Genomic DNA, 19234 nt, shown 5'->3' with positions numbered 1-19234 from the left:
GAATATGTGAATCTTTAATTTCTTCTCTGGGTTCAAACTATTCTGAATATTGGCATCTTTAATGTTATTAGACCATGAGCTCCCTGAGATCAGGCAAGTCTATCTCATTCATTTTTGCAACCTTGCCTCAACCCCAGCCCCTAACATCAAACAGTCACTTCATAGCCATCTGCTGAACTGAATTGAACTTTTTTGTATTTATCCAGAATTCCAGATGGCTCTCAGCTTTATGATGTAATCCTTCACAGAAGATGTGTTTTCACTCTAGATTTTGGCTTTCTCATTGAAATTCCTCATCAAAATATTTTCTCTTGCTTGGCTGATTTTTGGAAACTGAAGTAGGTGTAAATATGATTCTGTTATGATGCCAAGACTTTATTCCAACTTGACTGATTGATAATTTGTCCAAAAGTTAGCATTCTCTGCTAGAAAATGATGTTAGCATTCAGAAAATGGAAATAAAAGAACAAAATAAATCTACTTTTCTCCAACTAACCTAAACACTTCAGGATTGATGTTAAGGGCTATTCTGCATGCAGAGAGGAAAAAGACCTTCCTGATATGTGTGGAATCATCTCATCTGTATTTTCCATTTTAGGGGAAAAAAAAAACCATAACCCATCATTTGGGGCACATTTGGTAAAAACTTCATCCTTCTAGAAAGAACATGATTTTTTCCTATGAAGTTAAATATTTTAAGGTCAGTACTCCCAAGAGCAGCGGACTATGCACTTGGTACTCTACCCTAAATGGGCTTCTCTCCTGCTCTTTCTAGACATCTCTGTCCTTACTACACCCCTGGCAACAAGCCCCAAGTCACATCCTCCAGCCTGTTTCATAGGAAAAGGCACCTTTTTTCCTTTTGCTCAATACCACCTCTGCTTCACCCTACCCACACACAAACTCAGGCCACACAAGCAACTCTTAGAACCAAGGTCAGTCTTCCCCAGAGTCCATTTACGAAGAAATTAGGTGGTTTCAGGTTTTCTCCAGTAGAGTGATAGAAGCAGCTGTTTTTCTAAAAATTCTGATTAATGACCTTCACTGTGGGAATTTTCTGTCTGCTATGTAAACATAATCCAATCTTTTTTATGGTGTACTAAGTCCAGATTTTTTCAATTATATTTGTTTCCTAATAATAATGATATTGGCATTTGGAGAGCATATTGTAGTTTTAAAAGCAATTTATTTCATTTATATGATCTAACCTAGGATTTCTCCAACAACTGAATCTCTGGGGCCTTTCATTCTATGATTTCCATTTTTTCTTTCCATTTTTCCTTCCATTTTTATGATGTTTAAAAGGTTTAATAAAAAGCATATCTTGTGTCATCTAGAAGACTGTTATTTCCACATAGTGCCATATGGCTTCAGTGCAAACCATAGCATGTGACACAATCCCATCTGAAATGACACATTTTGGCTTCCTATGTATTGGTAAGCATGTCTAGCTGCTCTTAGATTTGTGGGTTGTAAAGTCAGCCTGTCAACCTGCATCACTATCACCATTGTGGATTTGGAAAATCCAATCTTCAACTTGGATTTTTTCCCCAAAGCCTCTAAAAATAAAACTAGCATCTACCTTGCAGTTATAATTTGCAATTGCAAGACATGCTGATGACTAAGCCTTGAGTTTCTTTTCTTTTTTGACAGGCAGAGTTAGACAGTGAGAGAGAGACAGAGAGAAAGGTCTTCCTTCCACTGGTTCACCCCCCAAATGGCCGCCATGGCCGGCGCTGTGCTGATCCAAAGCCCAAAGCCAGGTGCTTCACTCCCCCTCTCCCCAGGTCTCTCCCATCTGGGTGCAGGGCCCAAGGGCTTGGGCCATCCTCCACTGCCTTCCCGGGCCACAGCAGAGAGCTGGACTGGAAGAGGAGCATCCAGGACAAAATCCAGTGCCCCAACTGGGACTAGAACCCGGGGTGCCAGTGCCACAGGCGGAGGACTAGCCAAGTGAGCTGCGGCACCGGCCAGCCTTTAGTTTCTTAAGATATTCAGTAAGCCAGGATTTGGTTCACTACTATGAAGACAAACCAGTGCAGAAAATGAAGCACTATTTTAACTGAGAATATAATATAGGTGAACTCAAACATGAAAAGATCTCACTGCAGCCAATGTTACAAATGAAACTTCAGTTCACTGAAAAACTAAGATTTTACAATAGTTGCAATAGAGATTTGTGGTCAGACAGGAGATTTCACGGAGTTCAAAAGACATACCTGCACCACTTCTTTTTTTTAAGATTTATTTATTTGAAAGTCGGAGTTACACAGAGAGAGAAGGAAACGCAGAGAAAGAGAGAGAGACAGAGAGAGAGAGAGAGAGAGAGAGAGAGAGAGAGAGGTCTTCCATCCACTGATTCACTCTCCAATTGGCTGCAACGGCCGGAGCTGTGCTGATCTGAAGCCAGGAGCCAGGAGCTTCTTCCAGATCTCCCACATGGGTGCAGGGGCCCAAGGACTTGGGCCATCTACTGCTTCCCCAGGCCACAGCAGAGAGCTGGATTGGAAATGAAGTAGCTGGTATTCTAACCAACACCAGGCTTTATCCGCTACACCACAGCACCTGCCCCTGCACCACTTCTAATCCAGCTCCCTTTTAATGCACCTAGGAAAGCAGCAGAAGATGACTCAAGTCCTTGGGCCCCTGCACCCACGTGGAGACCTGGATGGACTTCCAGGCTCATGGCTTCAGCTTAGCCCAACCAACCCCAGTTGTTGCAGCCATTTGTGTGCAAACCAGCAAATGGAAGATCAATCTCTCTTTCTCTTTCTTTCCTCTCCTCTTCTCTAACTCTGCCTTTCAAATAAATTAATAAATCTTTTTAAAAGATATTTGAGTCTAAAGAACTTGCCCAGCCTATCCAGCAGCCACTGCTCCATTGGTATCACAAGTATGCTCAGATTCTGTCTTTGAATTTACTGACCTGCAGCAGTGTACCATAGTGTACGTATAAGTAAGTATACCATGAAGGATTTTTGGTTGGATTTTCTGTATTTTGACAGTGAACAATTAAATTGCTTGGCTCATCAATTAATCATAATGTCAAAAACAAATTTATCTTTTAAAATCTAAATAAATAAATAACCAGTTATAGTAATGACAATGACTCAAATAATAATCCACTGCACTCAGAATTTAAAATATTAAGTAAAAAGTGACTAAATTTTTCTATTATTTAACTCAACATATGCTCTTCAATTTCACCAAAACATCTTCTAGTAAATTTAGTTAATACCATTTGTTGTGTATTACTTTGATAATTTTGTTGTATTTAATAAGCAAACAGATTTAGCTGTTATTTTACTATCATAAAATAACAATTACATAAGAATGATGTATATATCAACTCTGGGTAATATCAATAATTTTCTTCCCTCTCTTTAAGAACCTTACAGTACTGAAGTTGGAGAATTACCAGTCTAATAATAAAATAGATTAACAGTAAACTTTTTGATTTACAATAATATTTACTGAATAAATTCTATAGAGTAACTTAAAATGCCACTTGATAAATGTATAAATTTTATTAAAGTATCTTCTTTTAAAAATCTATTACTTTCTTCTTCAAAAGTTATTTGAATTAGTGGGATTTTTTTTGACTGAGTTCTTTAAACAAAGCATTGGTTTAGGGATAGAAGTACCAAGACTTTGGAGTGTTTATTCTGTGTAGAATAAACAATGTTGTTCTTTAAAAGCACTCTTCCAAGTGGTTCACAGTTGTTTAGAACATCCATTAACCCTAATAGAGTTATAAAATATTAAGGAAGAAAAATATGCTTTAGTAATTGTGCTTTTGAAAAAATGAACACAGTACCTTCATTGCTAAGACATATCTCTTAACTATTTATAGATAACCAAGCAAGAATCTTCATGTCACTGTTAGACATAAGATTTTTATTATACTAACAAATTCAACAGCTATCTTGAAATCAAGGGAACACAGAGGAAAATACTGGGAAAAAAGCTGAGAAATAAAAAACATTTGCCAGCTGGCGCCGCGGCTCACTAGGCTAATCCTCCGCCTTGCGGCGCCGGCACACCGGGTTCTAGTCCTGGTCAGGGCAATGATCCTGTCCCAGTTGCCCCTCTTCCAGGCCAGCTCTCTGCTGTGGCCAGGGAGTGCAGTGGAGGATGGCCCAAGTCCTTGGGCCCTGCACCCCATGGGAGACCAGGAGAAGCACCTGGCTCCTGCCATCGGATCAGCGCGGTGTGCTGGCCGCAGCGCACCTACTGCGGCGGCCATTGGAGGGTGAACCAACGGCAAAAGGAAGACCTTTCTCGCTGTCTCTCTCTCACTGTCCACTCTGCCTGTCAAAAAAAAAAAAAAAAACATTTGCTAATGATTCCAGTGTGTACTTAAGTGGAGTACTTAAGATCCAAGAGTTAAGTAACATGGAATAATTTACATATATATACATATATATTCACATGTTCATATTTAAACTGTTTGAAATTCTCAGCCTAAAAGGCCCAGGTAAGGCAATGTTTCAGATTTGGTGGCTCAAATTTGGAAGTGAAACCATTTCATATTTGGAAGCAAGAATCATGTGACCCATAAGGGTGAGATCAAAAGTTCTGTCTTAGCCTTGGAGCTCCCTGCCCATGACTGAGAATGTCTTCCAATGTCTCTGTCCTGACTGCATGCCATGGAGAAAACAAAAAGCCAAAACTAACCACATCTGCATTGGGATTCAGTCTTCATCCCATCCTAAGTAGTGCTCATGTGAGGAAATCAGGCTGTGACTTGTCAGGCTTTCTCCACTCTTTCCTGAAGACTAGTCACTTCCAATCATCAGGTGAGAAGGTTCGAGGGCTATTTCTGTCATTCTGAAGACATGCCTGACAATAATATGTGCTCAGGCCAATCTGAGTTTCAGCTCTGACAGCAGTCTTTAAAGAGTGGGGAAAGGGTAATCAAATTCAGAAGAGAAAGGATCCTATCCATACGAGGTACTAAGTCCACAGTATCCTATGTATAGTGTAGTCAGATCTTCTGTTTTTTTCAACAAACGTCTTTACACACAAAAAGTGACTAAAGTATTATGTTCAGTCTAAAAAACAGATAATTATTTGTCCAAAATCCCCTCTGTCACACCAACACTAACAGTAGGATGGCAACTGTGACTGGCAACCCTTCCCACTCAGTTGATGAGGGAAGCTCTTTGAATCAAGACACTTCAATAAAGATCAGTACCTTGTGCAAGGAGAGGCAAAGAGCAGCCAGGAAAGGGTCCTCTTCCATGCTACTGCTTCCCCTGGGGCAAAGCTGGAAAGAACCAAATAAATGGATGTCATCATAAGCAGGGGGACTAGTGCTTGACATGGCAGAACCTGAACAATGCTAGTAGGAAAAACAGTGATCTGAGTTAAATTAAGACTTCTCGGAGAGATTAATGGTTGTAGTTGAGGAATGTGCTCATTTATTAAGTCTACTAATAAAGAAATCAATACTTCATTACTCTTAATAATGAAAAGTTTGAATTTAAACTTGAAGAAACACATGAGGCCACACTCTAGGGACTGGAGCGCATCCACTACTCAGTGCTCAGACTGCCCAACACACACACACACACACACACAATAGGACAGCGATAGAGGGCAAGTACATCCACCTTCCAAAGGGGTTGAAGTTTCTCAAGAGGGGCTGATGTTGCTGAAACAAGATATTTGAAGCTGCAGGTTTATTTATTTATTTTTTGTTTTGTTTTATTTGTGAGGATAGGAAAGGTACAGATGCAAATTGAAGGGCAGAAAAAATAAGGCCCAAGTCCAGGAAGCATCTGTAGGACTTGGCTTCTGATGCAAGGAAAGTCCACATTGGTTGAAATGTCAAAATTTGTCTCTCCTGTATTGTAAATTTCATTTGAAATTGTGATAATAATTCAGTAAATAATCTCATATATAAATTATTAGGGTGAACAGCATGATAAATGAGGTGGCAGGGTCAGGGAAGGTTCTGTTCCATCTCCCTTCCTCCAGGCCCCAGGCATGGACACCAAAATTTCCATGGATTTGCCAAGCAAAGCTTAGCAGAAGATAAATGCTTACATGGTGTATGACCACCTTCACTGACTTCAAAATAAACTAAACCCCTTTGATCTTAGGCAGAAACTGAACATCTCTCCACCAACCTGCTGTTCCTTTAAAAGTACTCATGGTTTGGGTAAGATCACTGAACAATAAATCAGAGACCATGGGAGAGGAGAAGTGGAAAATAGATTCTCAGCTCTCCTCTCTCTATTGAAGTGTAAGAATATCCTGGCTCATCTTCTGTCTCCCACAGCTCCTGCCTTTAATTATAAAGACTCATGGTCAATTCTTCATTGGACTCAAAGAGAAATGTCTATCGATCCATTCATTTATTGATTTCATTTAACAAAAATGTGTTGCATGCCATTTTAGTCTGTTTTGTGCTGCTACAACAGAAAGTCTGATATTAGAGATGTCTAATGTCTGATATGATGAACACAAATTCATTGGCTCACAGTTCTGGAGGCTGGGAAATCTAACATCGAGGTGCTGGCATCTGACAAGGGACTTCTCACTGACTGTAATATGGAGGAAGGTGGGAAAGAGAAAGGGGAAAAGAGGGAGACAATGGGGGAACCCACTCTCACAATAACAGCTTTAGTCCATTAAACACCTGTAAAGGTCTCACTGCCCAACACCATCACACTGGCAACTAAATACCACTGCACATCTTGGAGGCGACAAACATAGCAGACGCCAAGCATGGGATAAGCCAAGATAGGATACAAAGAGCTCAGGAAATTATTCCCTTGAATATTTTAGTCTATGACAATGATGCACAAACACCAGTGCTAGAAGCATTTCTTCTTTGGGGGCAGTCTGCAGCAGAAATGAGAAAAAGAAGGATCATGTGATGTGGGAATGTAAGCCAACGCAAGGTTGGGCAGGGTTATTTTTTCATTCTGATAGTATGTCTTTCCATATTTTTTTTTCTGTAAAAATGTACTTCTTCTTATGAACTGGTAGAGAAGGGATATTTGCTTTATAGTATCAATTTGAAAATTTTATGTCAGTTTAATAAAAATTTTTAGGTTCCTTTTTAAGATTATTTACTTATTTGAAAGGCAGAGAGTTAAAGAGAGGCAGAGGCAGAGAGAGAGAAGTCTTCCATCTGCTGGTTCACTCCCCAGATTGCCACAATGGCCAGAGCTGGGCTGGTCGAAAGCCAGGAGCCAGAAGTTTCTTCCAGGTCTCCCACAGGGGTGCAAAGGCTCAAGCACTTGGGCCATCTTCTACTGCTTTCCAGGCTGAAGCAGAGAGCTGGATCAGAAATGGAGCAGCCGCGACTTGAACCAGCACACGTATGGAATGCTGGCACTGCAGATGGTAGCTTTACCCACTATGCCACAGCACCGGCCCCAGATTTTTCAGTTTTATAAAACTGTAATATTTGAGAATTATTCATCAAGATAACAGAGGTTAAAGCCTAAATAAAGCCTATCAATTGATGGGGCCAGGAAGATATATGTGTGTGTGTGTGTGTGTATATATTTATATGTAAAAGTGTTTTCAAATTACCAATTTTGTTGTAAATAAATTGTTTTGTAAAAACATATTTTGTGTTCACTGATTCAGAAAATTAGAGGTCTATTAAAACAAAAAGAAGTACTTGTATATCTTTCAATTGTTACCTCTTAATAATGAAAATTCTGATTTCTGCCTCGATTCCCTAGTAGGTCAAAGAGTGTTAGTCTTTATCACACATGTGTTTCACCTTGGTATAATCCTGTGTCTGGAAGGTCCTATAGAAAGTCTTTTTAGGACATTCTATAATAGAGGTTGAACAGGTCAAAGTTACTTGAGGGCTTTTTCAGATATCTTAAATAGATGAAGTTTTATAATTCTATCACTTAAGGAGCAATGAACATTTGTTGCATTTATGAAATAATTGGTGCATAATTTAAATTCACATTTTTCATTTGAATGTACAAATGACTCTTCTTGACCCATCAGCAGGAAGGCTGTGTCCTGTGTTCTCTTTCTAGTACTGATGAGGAATATCCACTAGATAATTCAGGTCCTTGTTTTTTTGATGCTTTTATAAAATGAATATTAGAGTTGGAATTCTATCTGTAGTCATCTAATAGAAGAGTCTAACTATCTATAGTGTCACTGAACTTTTTTCATTAATTTTTCTTTTTCTTGACTCAGATATACCCAAAGTACCCCGAATAGTGCAGAATCAAAACCAGACACACTACTGCAGTTACATTTCCTTAAGGCTCGAAAGTCTTGTACTACTTCACTATTTTTGTTTTATAGATTTTAAGCTATTCTTAAATTAAAAGTTTATTTTAAAAAGTTAGCATTTCTATATTACCTTTCAATTTATAAAGGATTTCATTATCTCATTATAATTCCCTCTCCTCCCCTCCCCAAACAGAGAGAGAGAGAGAGAGAGAGAATGAGAGAGAGAGAGAGAGAGAGAGAGAGAGAATGAACTCAGGCATAGAGAGAATCGTCCACATATGGCTAGTAAGTACAAAGGGAGGATGAAAACCCATGCCTTCTGACTCCAACCCCAAGCCAGAAATAGTGTGGAGAGAGAAACAACAGGGCTACTGGCGAATGGGAGATGGGAGAATAGGGTGGAGAAGGGAAAGGACACAGGGAGGAGGATGAAGAATCAAAATGACTTAGACTTGGTTTGGTTTGGTTTTTGTTTTTTTCTATACCCGTGCTCTACTCTAAAACACAGTTTTTTTCTTTACATTATTTTATTTTTATTTTTCTGTATTGGCAGATTTGTTTGGCTTCGACAGTCATCTTGCACAAATGAAAGTAATTTAAAACAGCAATTTTTATTGTTTAAAGGAAGTAAATGCTTCTCATAACTCAAGGAGAGACAGGAATGAAGGAGAACCCACGACTTTGCCTGCAATTTTGTGACTGTGAAAGCTTTGTTCTCCAGTGTGACCTTTAACCTCCTCGCATACACATTTGACCACCGCACTGCTTTCCATGGTTATCTCCCTTGTCACCTTGCATGTTCCTCAAACCACCCAGGACCTTCCACTCTGTGCATCTTGGTCTTGCTGTGCCCTAAACCCAGAATACCAGCCCAAAAATTGATATATATTTGAAACTGATGTCTCATATTTTGTGTGTTTTACTTTTTTTGCTTTGAAATAATTTTAGGCATATCAAAAACTGAAAAGTATACCAAAAATTTCCTATTAGTCTTCATCAGTCCTCAAAGATATTGCCCCACTGATTTTTTTTTTTTTCTGATGCAGGGTTCCACATTCATTGTCATTGTTCCTTGGTCTCCTTTATGTGGGACAGTTCCTGTGCTTTCCATGGTCCTTTTACGTCCTTGATATTTTACAACAGTACTAATAGTTAGTCTGTAGGCTGCCCAGGTTTCCTCACGATCAGGCTCAGGTTGTGTGTTTTTGGCAGGTCTATGGCCTTCCAGGAGATGTTGTGTGCTTCTCACTACATTGTATGAGGAGATATGAGGCTGCTATGTATCATGACTGGTAATAATAACTTTTACCAACTTGCTTATGACAGCATCTGCTAGGTTTCTCTCCTGAAAAAATACTGTCTTTCTCTTTGCAATTATAAAGGACTTTGGGGGTACATGTTTAAGACCATATAAATATCCTATTCCTCATATTTTTGCCACTACTTCTAGCATCCACCAAGGACTCTTGTCTGAAGCAATTATTAGTACAATGCTTGCTACATCAATTTTTCTATTTTCATAATTTATTCTATTCAAATTGAAATTCTACTGTAAGAAAGTGTTCCCTTCTCCCATTTACTTCTTTATTCAATTACTTATTATATCAATATGGACTCATTGTTATATATTTCATTCTATGGATTATAATCCATTACAATTCTTATTTATTGTTTTGCTTAAATTGTCAGATTTCACCATTGGGAATCCCCTAAGGTGGTTCCTGTGTCCTCTCAACATGTCCCCATTGTTTGTTTGTTTGTTTGTTTTTGAGCACTTTCTTACTTTTTTGATAACACAAGATGTTGAAGACTCATCTTTTATTTTTCCTTCCCCAATGTTGGTATTAAACACTTCTCTAAGAGATCTGGTTCATTTCATGGGAGAATGGGATTTAGAAACCAAGATAAGAATACTAGATGTGCTCATTTCTGCTGTGGTACCACTGATTCTAGATCCTCTCTCCATATAGACCAGAAAATGTTCTATATCTACACATACCACCACCACCACTCCCTCACTCTATGTATATATTTATAATATATGTATTCAATCTACCTCTCTCCCTTTCTTCTCATTTATTTTTATTTTACTTTATTTTTAATTTTTAATTTTTACTTATTTTAATTTTTTCAAAGATTTATTTGAAAGGCAGAGTTACAGAGAGGCAGAGTGGAGGGAGGGAAGGGAGAGAGAGAGAGAGAGAGAAAGAGACAGAGAGAGATCTTCCATCCTCTGGTTCACTCCCCAAAAGTCCACAATGGCTAGGACTAACTAGGCCAGGCTGAAGCAAAGAGCCAGGAGCATCTTCTGGGTCTCCTACAAGGACCTGGGCCATCTTCTACTGCTTTCCCAGGTGCGTTAGCAGGGAGCTGGGTTGGAAGTGAAGCAGCTGGGATGCCAGCATGCAGGTGGCAGCTTCACCCCCTATGCCACAGCACTGGCCTCATATTTGCTTTTATTTAATTTTTTATTTCTTTCTCCAATAGTAAAAATCCCGCCTCTCATTATTCACAGCCCTCCTTTGTCCTTTAAGATCTTACTGAACTCATCTGCTCAGTCTTATAATATACTTAAAATAGATTCAGAATTGGGGGCCAGTACTATGGCACAGTGGGTTAAACAGCCACCTGCAGCGCCAGCATCTCATATGGGCAGTAGTTCAAGTCCCAGCCGCTCCACTTCTGACCTTCTGTTCCTTTCTAATGCAGCTTGGAAAGATGGTCCAAGTGCTTGGGCCTCAGCACCCACATGGGAGACCCAGAAAAAGTTCCTGGCTCCTGGCTTCAGCCTGGCCCAGCCCCGGATGTTGCGGGCATTTGAGGAGTAAACCAGCAGATAGAAGATCACTCCCCTCTTTCTTTTTCTGTCTCTCCCTCTCTCACCTCCACCCACTGCCGCCCCAGCAACCCTTTCAAATAAACTTTAAAAAAATAAAAAATAGGCCGGCGCCGCGGCTCACTAGGCTAATCCTCCGCCTTGCGGCGCCGGCACACCGGGTTCTAGTCCTGGTCGGGGTGCCTGATCCTGTCCCGGTTGCCCCTCTTCCAGGCCAGCTCTCTGCTGTGGCCAGGGAGTGCAGTGGAGGATGGCCCAAGTCCTTGGGCCCTGCACCCCATGGGAGACCAGGAGAAGCACCTGGCTCCTGCCATCGGATCAGCGCGGTGCGCTGGCCACAGCGCACCTACTGCGGCAGCCATTGGAGGGTGAACCAACGGCAAAAGGAAGACCTTTCTCTCTGTCTCTCTCTCACTGTCCACTCTGCCTGTCAAAATAAATAAATAAATAAATAAATAAAAAATAGATTCAGAGTTGTCATCCCAATACCCCTGTAAAAACAACTAGGGTGCAATATTTGTTATGTGCATTTCTATTTGTATACAACTCTTGTCACCCACTAGCCTTAGAGCATGTAGTGAAATACTGTTTTCCAAAGTTATTTAGGTTAGTTCTTTTTTCTCCACATCCATCAATGTGGTTGTTATTCACCTGCTATGCAGTTAACTTCATTTTTTTTTTTACTGTTAATGTTTCATTTCAGGCCCTCTACCCATCTATTCTGCTCTTTTTAATTACTTGCTGAATGTATACAAAACTAATGTGTTTTTAATGTTAATTAAAAATTTTTAATTAATATATTTTATTTAAAAGGCAAACAGAGATCGCCCATCCACAAGTTTACTCCCCAGTGCCCACAAAATCAGGACTGGGCCAGCCCAAAGCCAGGATCCAGGAACTCAATCCAGGCCATCTGTGTAGGTGGCAGGAACCCATCTACTTGTGCAATTGCCTATTGCCTCGTAGGATACACATTAATAGGAAGCTGGAATCAGAAACAGAGTCAGAATTTGAACTTGGGCACTTGGGTATGGGAATATTCCAAGCAGTTACTTATGCCTGTCCCGAATATGGTTTCAAAAGTCATAGCAGTGTCACTGTCCCTTCACTCTGTTTTTTCTGTTCCTATTCCTCCATACTTTCTACCCAAATTCAGAGGTCTTTCAGTTTGAGTGTTGGAGAGAATGATTTCCCTCTTACATATGTAGGAGAACCAAGGAAGTGGTGGCAGATTTGCAGAAAGAAGATGATGCATTCAGTCTAGAAGATGGGTTAACGTGAGGCCGGCGCCACGGCTCACTAGGCTAATCCTCCGCCTGTGGTACCAGCACCCCAGGTTCTAGTCCCAGTTGGGGCACCAGATTCTCTGTCCCGGATGTTCCTCTTCCAGTCCAGCTCTCTGCTGTGGCCCGGGAAGGCAGTGGAGAATGGCTCAAGTGCTTGGGCCCTGCACCTGCATGGGAGACCAGGAGGAAGCACTTGGCTCCTGGCTTTGGATCGGGGCTGTGGCGGCCATTCTGGGGGTGAACCAACAGAAAGGAAGACCCTTTTCTCTCTCTCTCTCACTGTCCAACTCTGCCTGTCAAAAAAAAAAAATGAGTTAGTGTGGACATAGAGATGACCATCAGGCAACTGGAAATTAAGATTTGGCCCTCAGGGATGGGCACTGTGGGGAAGTGGGCTAAGCCACTCTGTGGGTCACTCACATCCCATATCAAAGTGCCAATCCTAGGTCCCAGTCCTAGGTGCCCAGTCCTGGCTGTTGGGACCATCTGGGGAATAAACCAACAGAGGGAAGATCATCATCTCTCCCTTGCTCTCTCTGTAACTGTGTCTTGCATATAAATAAAGTAAATCTTTTCTTTTTTAATATTACTCATTTATTTGAAAGTCTGAGGGGACAGCACTGTGGCATAGGGGGTAAAGCTGCCGCCTGCAGTGCTGGCATCCCATAAGGGTACCAGTTCAAGTCCCGGCTGCTCCACTTCCAATCCGGCTCTCTAGAATGGCCTAGAAAAACAGTAGAAGATGACCCAAGTCCTTGGGTCCCTATACTCGCATGGGAGACCTGGAAGAAGCTCCTGACTTGTGGCTTCAGATCGGCCCAGCTCCAGCCACAGCAGCCATTTGAGGTGTGAACCAGTGGATGGAAGACCTCTCTCTCTTTGCCTCTGCCTCTTCCTCTCTGTAACTCTGCCTTTCAAAAAAATAAATAGATCTTTAAAAAAAATCAAGTTACACACAGAGACAGAGACAGAGACAAAGAGAGAAATATCTTCCATCCACTGATTCATTCCCCAGTTAGCCGAAACGGCAAGGGCTGAGCCAGGCTGAGGCTAGGAGCCAAGAGCCAGGAGCCTCTTCCAGGTCTCCCACATACACGGCAGGGGCCTAAGCACTTGAGTCATCTTCTGCTGCTTTTCCCAGGTCACCAGCAGGAGCTGGATCGGTAAGTGGAGCAGCCAGAATTGCAGGTGGTGGTGCTTTACCTGCTACACCACATTTGCCGACCCCAATAAATCTTTTTTTTTTTTTTTTAACAAAAAAATTGTGGTGGTTTGTTCCTAGCTGAACCACTGGGCACTGAGTCAGAGATTATCTTCTGAACTGTTATTTTTATAAAACAGTTTAATAAAACTGTTATTTTTATTTTTATTTAATTTTTTTTTTGACAGGCAGAGTGGATAGTGAGAGAGACCGAGAGAAAGGTCTTTCTTTTTGCCATTGGTTCACCCTCCAATGGCCGCTGCGGCCGGCTCATCGCACTGATCCGAAGCCAGGAGCCAGGCGCTTCTACTGGTCTCCCATGCGGGTGCAGGGCCCAAGCACTTGGGCCATCCTCCACTGCCTTCCCAGGCCATAGGAGAGAGCTGGCCTGGAAGAGGGGCAACTGGGATAGAATCCGGCGCCCCAACCGGGACTAGAACCCGGTGTGCCGGCACCGCAAGGAGGAGGATTGGCTTGTTAAGCCACGGCGCCAGCCTAAAACTGTTATTTTTATAAAATCCAACTCCTGTTGATAAAAGATCATTTTCCTTGTGTATGCAGAAGTATTTAATGTATAGAAAGGGTTATTAGTGGACCCAGTGCCATGGCTCACTTGGTTAGTCCTCCGCCTGCGGCGCCGGCATCCCATATGGGTGCCAGTTCTAGTCCTGGTTGCTCTTCTTCCAGTCCAGCTCTCTGCTGTAGCCTGGGAAGGCAGTGAGGATGGCCCAAGAGCTTGGGCCCCTGCACCCACATGGGGGACCAGGAGGAAGCACCTGGCTCCTGGCTTCAGATCGGCTTAGTTCTGGTTGTAGTGGCCATTTGAGGAGTGAACCAAAGGAAAGAAGAACTTTTCCTTTGTCTCTCACTCTCACTGTCTATAACTACCTGTCAAATCAATTTCAAAAAATTTTTAAAAAAAGTTATTAGCACCAAAAATGTTAACATTTTCCCATGCTAGCTAGGAGAAAAAAACTAACTCTTGAGTTAGTTAAGTTACCAAGTTTAAAAACTAGAATTATACTAATTAAAAAAATCAAGTTTCCTCTCTTTGATTATAAAAGTAATATATCTTTATGATAAAAATAAAGTTATAGATTTGTTTCTTTTTTATATTTATCACTCTTACATTTAAAAAATAAATAAATAAGGTTGGTTAAATATGATAAGGTAAGTTAAAAATCTGAATATTCAATCACAGAAAAATAACTACTATTAACATTTTAAAATTTTCTATCCATATATTTTAACAGATATACACAAATGCTTAAGGTTTATTTATATATATTTACATATGTTCTTACATATATAATAATGTATATATCTATATCTATATACATTCATATATAAACTGTTTTGACTGGTTTTTGTTCACTTAGTGACACACTATGGACTTCTTTCAATATTAATAAGTACAGCATTCAGTTACCACTTTTAATGGTTCCATAGTATTCCATTGTATGACTGTACCATAATATATTTTAATAATTTCTTAATGGGACCAGCGCTGTGGCTCACTTGGTTGATCCTTTGCCTGTGGCGCTGGCATCCCATATGGGCGCCAGGTTCTAGTCCCAGCTGCCCCTCTTCCAGTCCAGCTCTCTGCTGTGGCCTGGGAGGGTAGTGGAGGATGGCCCAAGTACTTGGGCACCTGCACCTGCATGGGAGACCAGGAGGAAGCACCTAGCTCCTGGCTTCAGATCGGCGCAGCATGCTGGCCGTGGCGGCCATTTGGGGGGTGAATCAACGGAAGGAAGACCTTTCTCTGTGTGTCTCTCTCTCTCTCTAACTCTGCCTAATAAAAAAATATTTCTTATTAATGAGACCTTAAGTTGTGCCCACATTTTCATTATTATAAACTACATTGCAATTAATATCCATATATATATATATATATATATACCTTTCTATTCTTTTTTTTTTAACTTTTATTTAATGGATATAAATTTCCAAAGTATAGCTTGTGGGTTACAATGGCTTCCCCCCTCCCATAACTTCCCTCCCGCCCGCAACCCTCCCCCCTCCCGCTCCCTTTTCCCTTCCATTCATGTAAAGATTCATTTTCAATTCTCTTTGTATACAGAAGATCAGTTTAGTATATATTAGGTAAAGATTTCAACATTTTGCCCATATAGCAACATCAAGTGAAAAAACTACCATTGGATTACTAATTATAGCATTAAATAGCAATGTACAGCACATTAAAGACAGAGATCCTACATAATTTTTTTTTCAAAATAATTAATTTTCTGTGCCATTTCCATTTTAACACCAGGTTGTTTTTTTTTTTTTTTTCATTTCCAATTCTCTTTATATACAGAAGATCGATTCAGTATATAATTAGTAAAGATTTCATCAGTTTGCACCCACACAGAAACGCAAAGTATAAAAATACTGTTTCAGTACCAGTCATAGCATCACTTGGCTTTAGACGACACATTAGGGACAGATCCCGCATGGGGTGTAAGTACACAGTGACTCCTGTTGCTGACTTAAGAATTTGACACTCCTGTTCATGGCGTCAGTAATCTCCCTAGGCTCTAGTCATGAGTTGCCAGGGCTATGGAAGCCTTTAGAGTTCGCTGACTTTGGTCTTATTCCGATAGGGTCATAGTCAAAGTGGAGGTTCTCTCCTCCCTTCGGAGAAGGGTATCTCCTTCTTTGATGGCCCCGTTCTTTCCACTGGGATCTCACTCACAGAGATCATTCATTTAGGTCTTTTTTTTTTTTCCATGATATCTTGGCTTTCCATGCCTGCTATACTCTCATGGGCTCTTCAGCCAGATCTGAATGCCTTGAGGGCTGATTCTGAGGCCGGAGTGTTGTTTAGGACATCTGCCATCCTATGAGTCTGCTGTGTATCCCACTTCCCATGTTGGATCTTTCTCTCCCTTTTTGATTCTATCAGTTAGTATTAGCAGATACTTGTCTTGTTTGTGTGATCTCTTTGACTCTTAGACCTATCAGAGCCATCAATTGTGAGCTGAAATTGATCACTTGGACTAGTGCGATGGCATTGGTACATGCCATCTTGATGGAATTGTGTTGGAATCCCCTGCACATTTCTAACTCCACCATTTGCGGCCAGTCCGATTGAGCATGTTCCAAATTGTTCATCTCCTCCCTCTCTTTTTCCACTCTTAGATTTAACAGGGATCACTTTTCAGTTAAAATTTAAACACCTGAGAATAATTGTGTGTTAATTACTGAGTTCAACCAATAGTACTAGAACAACAACAACAACAACAAATACTAAAAAGGATAAAGTATTACATTGTACATCTAAAGTCAGGACAGGAGCTGATCAGTTCATTGTTGCTTATAGTGTCCATTTCACTTAACAGGTTTCCTCTTTGGCGCTCAGTTGTCATCGATCAGGGAAAACAAATGATATTTTTCTCTTTGGGACTGGCTTAATTCACTCAGCATGATGTTTTCCAGATTGCTCCATCTTGTTGCAAATGACTGGGTTTCATTGTTTCTTACTGCTGTATAGTATTCTATGGAGTACATGTCCCATAATTTCTTTATCCAGTCTACTGTTGATGGGCATTTGGGTTGGTTCCAGGTCTTAGCTATTGTGAATTGAGCTGCAATAAACATTAATGTGCAGATGGCTTTTTTATTTGTCAAATTAAATTCCTTTGGGTAAATTCCAAGGAGTGGGATGGCTGGGTTGTATGGTAAGGTTATGTTCAGGTTTCTGAGGAATCTCCAGACAGACTTCCATAGAGGCTTAACCAGTTTGCATTCCCACCAACAGTGGGTTAGTGTCCCTTTTTCCCCACATCCTCTCCAGCATCTGTTGTTGGTAGATTTCTGAATGTGAGCCATTCTCACCGGGGTGAGATGGAACCTCATTGTGGTTTTGATTTGCATTTCTCTGATTGCTAGTGATCTTGAACATTTTTTCATGTGTCTGTTGGCCATTTGGGTTTCCTCTTTCGAAAAATGTCTATTGAGGTCCTTGGCCCATTTCTTAAGTGGGTTGTTTGTTTTGTTGTTGTGGATTTTCTTGATTTCTTTGTAGATTCTGGTTATCAATCCTTTATCTGTAGTATAGTTTGCGAATATTTTTTCCCATTCTGTTGGTTGCCTCTTCACTTTCCTGACTGTTTCTTTTGAAGTACAGAAACTTCTCAATTTGATGCAATCCCAAATGTTAATTTTGGTTTTGACTGCCTGTGCTGTTGGAGTATTTTCCAGGAAGTCTTTGCCTGTGCCTATATCTTGCAGGGTTTCTCCAATGCTCTCTAATAATTTGATGGTTTCGGGTCGTAGATTTAAGTCTTTAATCCATGTTGAGTGAATTTTTGTGTAAGGTGATAGGTATGGGTCTTGCTTCAAGCTTCTGCATGTGGAAATCCAATTTTCCCAGCACCATTTATTGAATAGACTGTCCTTATTCCAGGGATTAGATTTGGATCTTTGGTCAAATATAAGTTGGCTGTAGATGTTTGGATTGATTTCTGGTGTTTCTATTCTGTTCCATTGGTCTATCCATCTGTTTCTGTACCAGTACCATGCTGTTTTGATAACAACTGCCCTGTAGTATGTCCTAAAATCAGGTATTGTGATGCCTCCGGCTTTGTTTTTGTTGTACAGGATTGCTTTGGCTATTCGAGGTCTTCTGTGTCTCCATATGAATTTCAGCATCATTTTTTCCAGATCTGAGAAGAAGGTCTTCGGGATCTTGATGGGTATTGCATTGAATGTATAAATTGCTTTTGGGAGAATAGACATTTTGATGATATTGATTCTTCCAAGCCATGAGCATGGAAGATTTCTCCATTTTTTTGGTATCCTCTTCTATTTCTTTCTGTAAGGTTTTGTGGTTTTCATCGTAGAGATCTTTAACGTCTTTGGTTAAGTTTATTCCAAGGTATTTGATTGTTTTTGTAGCTATTGTGAATGGGATTGATTTTAGAAGTTCTTCCTCAGCCGTGGCATTGCCTGTGTATACAAAGGCTGTTGATTTTTGTGCATTGATTTTATATCCTGCTACTTTGCCAAACTCTTCGATGAGTTCCAGCAGTCTCTTAGTAGAGTTCTTTGGGTCCCCTAAATAAAGAATCATATCATCTGCAAAGAGGGATAGTTTGAGTTCATCCTTCCCGATTTGTATCCCTTTAATTTCTTTTTCTTGCCTAATAGCTCTGGCCAAAACTTCCAGAACTATATTGAATAGCAGTGGTGAGAGAGGGCATCCCTGTCTGGTACCAGATTTCAGTGGAAATGCTTCCAACTTTTCCCTATTCAATAGGATGTTGGCCGTGGGTTTTTCATATATTGCTTTGATTGTATTAAGGAATGTTCCTTCCATACCCAGTTTGCTTAGAGTTTTCATCATGAAAGGGTGTTGTATTTTATCAAATGCTTTCTCTGCGTCTATTGAGAGAATCATATGGTTTTTCTTCTGCAGTCTGTTAATGTAGTGTATTACGTTGATTGTTTTGCGAATGTTGAACCATCCCTGCATACCGGGGATGAATCCCACTTGGTCTGGGTGGATGATCTTTCTGATGTGTTGTTGCATTCTATTGGCCAGAATTTTATTGAGTATTTTTGCATCTATGTTCATCAGGGATATTGGTCTGTAATTCTCTTTCAATGTTGCGTCTCTTTCTGGCTTAGGAATTAAGGTGATGGTGGCTTCATAGAAAGAATTTGGGAGGATTCCCTCTTTTT

General features: G+C 40.5%; 1 protein-coding gene across 1 annotated transcript in view; it reads right to left on the bottom strand.

The window, feature by feature from the left end:
- Window positions 1–5269, bottom strand: part of PRIM2 (DNA primase subunit 2) — a 333865-nt gene extending 328596 nt beyond the window's left edge. Inside the window, exon 1 of the mRNA XM_062186315.1 lies at window positions 5198–5269. The gene's annotated coding sequence lies outside the window, so the exon portion shown is untranslated. The remainder of the gene's footprint in view (window positions 1–5197) is intronic.
- Window positions 5270–19234: the final 13965 nt, after the last annotated feature.

The sequence above is a fragment of the Lepus europaeus genome, chromosome 3, assembly GCF_033115175.1.
Source record: "Lepus europaeus isolate LE1 chromosome 3, mLepTim1.pri, whole genome shotgun sequence".
NCBI classification, from domain to species: domain Eukaryota; kingdom Metazoa; phylum Chordata; class Mammalia; order Lagomorpha; family Leporidae; genus Lepus; species Lepus europaeus.
This window is presented reverse-complemented; position numbering and strand designations above follow the sequence as displayed.